This window comes from Furipterus horrens, unplaced genomic scaffold (assembly GCF_987537825.1).
Source record: "Furipterus horrens unplaced genomic scaffold, mFurHor1.1.pri manual_scaffold_17, whole genome shotgun sequence".
Lineage (NCBI taxonomy): Eukaryota > Metazoa > Chordata > Mammalia > Chiroptera > Furipteridae > Furipterus > Furipterus horrens.
This window is the reverse complement of record NW_028327187.1, coordinates 38,394,692-38,402,200: the sequence shown is the minus strand read 5'-3', so window position 1 is coordinate 38,402,200 and position 7,509 is coordinate 38,394,692. Positions and strand designations below refer to the sequence as shown.

General features: G+C 42.9%; 1 pseudogene; it reads right to left on the bottom strand.

Annotated features, from left to right (window-relative positions):
- Window positions 1–3,282: 3,282 nt before the first annotated feature.
- Window positions 3,283–4,661, bottom strand: LOC149990828 (fructose-bisphosphate aldolase A pseudogene; annotated as a pseudogene).
- Window positions 4,662–7,509: the final 2,848 nt, after the last annotated feature.

Here is a 7,509-nt window from a genome sequence, read left to right as displayed (position 1 = left end):
TCTTCTATCTCCTGACAGCTTCAGGGATTTTACATGTGATGTCCAGCTAAGATTTTGGCAGTTTGCAAGAGGAAAAGGCTTGCTAGTCATCATGTAAGGCTGGCCAGGCAGAGTGGTAAGCAGTTCTCTACTGAGACACAGATACTAGGCTAGGGACTAGGTTTGGCAGGCAGGCAGGGTACTTGTGTGCATTGTGAGGATGTCTGTTCACTTGTGCATGTGCCTGAGTGAGATATGGGTGTTCTACCATCTTCTACTGCCTGCATGAGGCATGTAGTGGCATTCAAGGAATTCTGCTTATTGATCAATTGTTCATAGGGTAGCAGATAGACTATCATGGTTTGTTTTTGTCACTAGCCCTCTCAAATTTGTTTCCTCTGTAAATTGGATGAACCATGCCCTCCATATTTGCTCATGAACTGTCATATTTGCCTTTAGGCCCTGCTTTGAGAACAAGACACTAGGAGACCATACTCTCAGCATTAACAAGACCCCATCCACAGAATTAATAAGTCCCTCTCAGAGTACATCTGAGCAGTATGTATCCAGACTCCCTGTATCAGAGTCTCTAGCTGGAGTACCTCCATTTGAACCAGTTCCCAAGATGATTCTGATGAACAGCCAAGAAAATTTACCCCTGGGTAACATTGTTTGCTGTAATTGTTCCCTTAGTTCTTCTTGTGTGAGTTTCATTTCTCTAGTCAGATCATTTGCTTCAGAAGGAGTATTATGTGTTCTGATGCTATGAGCTGGTAGAGGTGTAGCAGGGGCTTAGTTTGCTGTGGGTTACACGTTTTGGCCTGTATGTGTACATGTACTCTCCCATAAGCACTGGTGGGAGTCTCTTAAGGTCAGAGATGAGGAAGTGTGTGTGTGTGCGTGTGCGCATGCACATCAGAGAGGACAATCATTTATAGCAATGTTATCTTTTGTTACCTTTTGATCTGCATAAAATTTCATACCCTCTTTTCCATGCAGTTTGAAATTTTAAAGTAAATGTCATGGCTAAAAGCAAACCAAAGCAATTATAACAAGAATATGCTTTTTCAAATAATACATTTGGATGTTTCTCATCCAAAAAATTCCAGAAATACAATGAAGTGTCATTAATTCAGTCAAATTGGGGGAATTTTGGAGGAGTGAGAAACATGAATTGATGAATAAAGTAATCGTTTTATATCTTTTTAAAAATTCTCACCTGAGGATACGTTTATTGATTTTAGAGAGAGAGGAAGAGAGGGAGAGATAGAGAGAGAATGAGAGAGAGAGAGAAAGAGAGAAAGAGAGAAACATTAATGTGAGAGAGAAATATCAATTGGTTGCCTCTCTCCTTTATGTGCCCCTACTGGGGATCAAACCCACAACCTAGGTTTATGCTCTGACTGGGGATCAAAGCGGCAACCTTTTGATGTTTTAATGTTTTGATGTATGGGACAATGCTCTAACCAACTGAATTACCAGCCCAGGGCAGTTCTTTTATATCTTATGGTAACTCAGACTATCAATAATATTCCAACTAGAGCACCTCCCAAATTTTTTATAATGAATAGGTAAGAGTTATTATTTATTGATAACTATGTTTAAAAAACAAATATGTCACATTTCTAAAATGCAGTTTATCTTCTTAGACAAATTAAACATATCCCAAGAATTTTTAGCTGTATGGTCTTAGGCAAGTCACTTTATTTTTCTGGAGACACTCTTTTTTATCTGTAAATGGAAATGATAATACCTAAGCTATAGGCTGTTTATATAAACTGAATGTAATAATGCATGTGAAACAGTTAACATAATATTTGTTACATGAGCATTGACCAACAGATATTAAATGCTATTATTCGTATCTTTAAAAAATTTATTTATTGATTTTAGAGAGAGAAAGGTAGGTAGGTAGGGGGGAGAGAGAGAGAAAGAGAGAAAAAGAGAAAGGGAGGAGAGAGAGAGAGAGAGAGAGAGAGAGAGAGAGAGAGAGAGAGACACATTAATTTGTTGTTCTACTTAGTTATGCATTAATTGGTTGATTCCTGTATGTGCCCAGACTTGGGATCAAACATGCAACCTTGGTGTATCAGGGCAATGCTCTAACCAACTGAGCTACCTGGCCAGGGCTTAAATGCTATTATTGTTTATTATATGATGATGATGATGATGATGATGATGATGATGTCTGTACCCTTATTTACAACTTAACCCAATCTGTGTAACTTGGAGCAAATATCCTTACCTATCTGAGCTCCAGTTTCCTAGTCTGTAAAATAAGGACAATAAAAACTTGTTTCATAGGTGGTTATGAGGATAAAATGAAATGTTTGTTGAGAGTGCTTTTTAAACTGGATCTCATGAAGCCTCATAGCTACCTTACTTATGCTGTTTGTTTAATAGGTCTTTCATCCAAAATAGTAATGGTATGCACTCCATTCCAATTTAGGTTCAGTCAATATAGATTTTGAATGAATAAAAGGTTTACATGAAAGAAGAGAAATAATTTTTAGAGTGCTCCATAGGAACATTATTGAGGGGCCTTGCTCTGTAGGCTATAAGGAAGGTCTGTTCTTAGGCTAATAAAAATAACATCCCAGTTGTTGAGCAAATACTCTAAACAGGCAGGAAAAAGATTAGCTGTGACCTTAAAATTGGACAGGGTCATATTTATGGGAGAGTGGATACTTATCCTCATCAGGAGAAGACTAGCCTCTTGTCCTAGAACAGTAGTTCTCAACCTTCCTAATGCCGCGACCCTTTAATAGAGTTCCTCATGTTGTGGTGACCCCCAACCATAACTAAAGCATAGTGATTAATCACAAAAACAATAAGTAATTATATATGTGTTTTCCGATGGTCTTAGGCGACCCCTGTGAAAGGGTCGTTCAACCCCCAAAGGGATTGCGACCCACAGATTGAGAACCGCTGTCCTAGAAGGACTTGGGCTGGGTGGGTAGTGAGCTTTGGCCAAAAAGCCATGCAACATGAAGATAACCTCCATGGTGACTATCAGACAGTTACTAGAAGCCTGTGAATCCAAATTCTCCTAGTTATCTTTTAGAATTTTTGGGTTCAGAGTGTTGCCTGTGGGGAATGAATGAAACCTTTAAGAGACTAAGTGAATGACTAGCAGCAATATTCATCCAAAGATAAAATAGCAAGCAATTCCTGCTTCAGAAGACATTTAGATTTGTAAATCAACCAGGGACATGTGCAGTCAAATTGCTTCAATTTCATTACTTATTGATTTATTAAGCTTTTATAGCAAAGCTGCTTTTATTTTATTTTATTTTATTTTATTTTCCCCCTTGAATAGTTGTTTATTGGCAGTGGGCTGGAAAGGGCACTGGAGTTAGCATACAGAGACAATACCATGCACCAATGTCACAAGGGAGGCAAGAGTGGGAAGGAGCAGCCTAGAGCCCCAGATGAGGCCCCCTCTTCAAGAGTGAGTATGGGAGGGGGCGGGGCCTGGAGTGTTGTGGGGGCAGCCTTAGAACACCTGTTTAGCAGGCATGGTTAGAGATGAAGAGGGACTGGCTGGCTGCAGCCCCGGCCTGACCACTTGGGGTGTACTTTCCTTGGCAGGTGAGGCTGTTGGCCAGTGCTTGCTTGACATATTCCTCCTGAGCAGTCTTCAGGTTCTCCTTCTTTCCACCCCAGGCCTTCAGAGCAGAGGCCTGCAGGGCTCAGCCATAGGAGAAGGTCAGGGCCCATGGCTTTAGCAGGGGGTACTTTTTGATTGCATTAAGGTTGATGGATGCCTCCTCCTCACTCTGACCTCCAGATAGGAAGGTGATCCCAGGAATAGCAGGGGGCACTGTGCGGCGCAGTCCAGTGACTGTTGCCATGGCAATCTCCTCATTAGAAAATGTCTGGGTACAGGCATAGCCTGGGGTGACTATATTGGGCTTCAGCAAGGTGCCTTCCAGGTAGATGTGGTCACTCAGAGCCTTGTAGACAGCAGCCAGCACCTTTTCAGTAACATACTGACAGTGCTTCAGGTCATGGTCCCCATCAGGAAGGATCTCAGGATCCACAATGGGCACAATGCCATTCTGTTGGCAGATGCTGGCATAACGGGCCAGAACATTGGCATTTTCCATGATGGCCAGGGCTGAGGGGGTGTGTTCCCCAATCTTCAGCACACAGTGCCACTTGGCAAAGTCAGCTCCATCCTTCTTGTACTGGGCACAGCGCTCAGACAGCCCATCCAGCCCTTGGGTAGTAGTCTCGCCATTTGTTCCTGCCAGGGGTACCACACCCTTGTCTACCTTGATTCCCACAACACCACCCTTGGATTTGATAACTTGGGGGAAGGGACGCCCATCATCTGTCTTCTGATAGAGTGTCTCATGGAAGAGGATGATCCCCCCAATGCAGGGATTCACGCGGTCATTGGCAGTGAGCAGTAGCTGGCGGTAGAAGCGCCGGTTCTCCTCGGTGTTCTCAGTGCCAATGGATTGCAACCGCTTGGCAATGCTCCCAGTGGACTCATCTGCAGCCAGGATGCCCTTGCCCGGAGCCACGATGCGCTGAGCAATGTCAGACAGCTCCTTCTTTTGCTCCGGGGTCAGTGCTGGGTATTGGTAGGGCATGGTGCCAGTCAGTTCCTGGCACAGGAGAGGGGCGGGCTTGCGCAGTGCTGCGACGGAGGGTGGCGGGGTGGCGGGTAACTGAGGCAGTGAATGCTGCGGTCATTACTACTTCCCTGGTTCTGCCGCAAAGCTGCTTTTAAACACAATGTTCAAGGAATGGAATTTTCTGGTTAACCTACCTTTCGGAGCTGACCGTGTATACCTGTAGTTGTGAAAATGCAATTGTTAAAGTTGATTTTCAAATTAGAATCCTAAAAACCTAAAGGAAGAGGATATTTGTACATGAAAAATAACCTTTTATGATACAAAATAGTATTGTTAATAGTCTTCTCCCTTCTCAGAAGACTTAAGTTTTTAAAAATTCATGGTAAATAGGAAAAAGTAACAATTGCATGAATCCCTCAGCTTGCAACTCCTTTGCATATATTTCTTAACTATTTTCATATTTTTGCGGAAATGGTTTATTTTTCTTTATTTAGTGATTTTATTTATTTTTAGAGAGAGGGGAAAGGAGGGAGAAAGAGAGGGAGAGAAACATCAATGTGTGAGAGAGGCAGCGATGGGTTGCCTCTCGTGCGCCCCCAACTGGGAACCTGGCCCACAACCCAGGCATGTGCCCTGACTGGGAATCGAACTGGCGACCACTCAGTCCACTGAGCCACACCAGCCAGGGAGATTTTATTTTTCTTGAAGTAGGATTGTTTTTAGTGTTCAGGATAGTTATTATAGGTGCTCTTTGGATCAACACTCGTGGAAAGGAGAGGGAGAAGGCAGTTGGGCAGAGGGTGGAGTCAGTCAGTGATGCAGGACCCACAGCCTGAGCCAACTGCATAGGGGGCTTCATAAAGGGCTGTCAGCATTGTCCTGCCTCCATCAGTCGAAAACGTAGCAATGTATATCCTTGGGGCCAGTTCTTTGTCTTGAATTCATCCCAGGAGACCACTGCTGCCTGCTTCTCCAGCTTTTCCGCCTGAAGAACAGCTTCAGAACATTGCTGTCTCTTTCAGTTCAGCACTGAGTTTCAGGGGAGGCTCAGAGACTGGTGGAATCAGACTGGAGGCCAAAGCAGGATTTAACTTACAAAATAAAACACCCATATTTGTATTGTAGACATGTTTTATAGATATTTTGCACTTTGAAAAGTTGGGGCTTTGCATCTCTGTGGTATTTTTAGAGTGTTTCTGTCTGCAAGAGCAAATATGTCCAGGGGACGACGCTGGGTTGTTCAGTTGGCTGTGGTTGGCTGGCTTCTCATTTTTTGGTTAGAATAAAAATTAGATTCAAGAATGCCCCATACCTCGAGGCTTTGACACAGTGTGAAATTCCAAGCTTTATGGCTCATTATCGCTGTAATCAGCATATATAATTACAGTTTTCTAAGTGACTTTCTCAAACATTACTGCTTTTGTCTAAAACCTATTGTTAGGCAGCTTTTAGTATGAGGAACTTCACCTCTTCCTGTCTTCTCCATAGCATTAGCTATCTATTCTGGCAACTTCTGCTCTAAAAATAGATACTACTTCAGGAAACTTATTATTACAAGTTTTGCTCATCTTAACGTCTACTTAGTGAAAAACATTGTGCAAAGCCTTGTAGAGAGGCAGAAGGGACAATAAATTCCACCACCTAGCTTGTCCTCACCACTTGGTTGAGACTCTGAGGGCTCTTGCAAATATTTTTGTTTTCTTCCTGAGCACACCACCAGACTGCCTTGCTCTGCCTTCTTATTCTCAGTGGGATGTGTCACAGTCCATGACAATGGAATGTGACCTGAAATGATGAATGCCACTTCTAGGCCTGGCACATTAAAGCATCTTTCATGACTTTTTGTTTACCCTCTTTTCATCTACCTGCTGGATGAACAGGACCCAGTGGAAAACTTAGGCCTAAAACATGGCAGGTCCACATGGAAGAAAGAGCCTGGATATTTGAATGACTGCCTGGAGCAGAGCTCCCACCCACCCCCTAATTCATGCTAGACTATGACATGAGTGAGAAATAACCATTAAACTATTTTATGTTAAGCCACAGATTTTTTTTTTATAATTTATTTTTTGCTTGTTTATTTTTATTTTTAGAGAGAGGGGAAAGGAGAAAGAGAGGGATAGAAATATCACTGTGTGGTTGCCTCTCACTTGCGCCCCCAACTGGGGACCTGACATGCAACCTAGTCATGTGCCCTGACTGGGAATCGAACCAGGGACACCTGGCTCACAGGCCGACGCTCAGTCCAGCCACAGATTTCTTTTAAAGTGGTCAGCCCACCTTTACTAATAAACTTCAGACCTGCTTCTTCTTATTGGACTAGGATGAGCACCTTTAAGGACAGCAAGTTTCTCGCTGGTTTTTGACTGCATGGCCTAGCATGTAACAGGAGCTGAGGCAGTCAGATTCCTTCCTTCATGAAGAGCCTCAACTGGAAGCAAATGTAGTAGATATAATCTCCGTTCATATTACTTACACGTGTTGGAAATGTAACATTTTTTCCTATGCCTGTTTTCAGCTTTTATTCAGCCAGTTGGCAGAAACTTAATTTCAGACTTTATTTTTTTTAGCAATCTCAGTCATTTCAGGGTTTCCTTAGTGAATTCAGAGTACCAATCCCCTCCACCCCAGCTGCAGATGACATCTATGTTTGAGGTATTTTTTCTTTCTACTGTGGTATTCATCCATTTTTGAGTTCCTCTTGTTCTGATCACTAAGTCTTTCCAAGTTCAGTTTTCTCTCAGCTACTTCCTTGCTCCTGTGGATACATGGGAAACATCTGGCTGCTCTTACACTCCTCTGGGAAAGTTCTCTGGGGTTGTCTCGGGCTTGTTTACATAAATTAATCACACAGCCATCTCTATTGCTCCTTTTGTACGTTAGTAAGGGAAAACTGCAGGGCTTGCCACTTCTCTGGGCTGTACCCAGGAAGTTAGGTACAGGC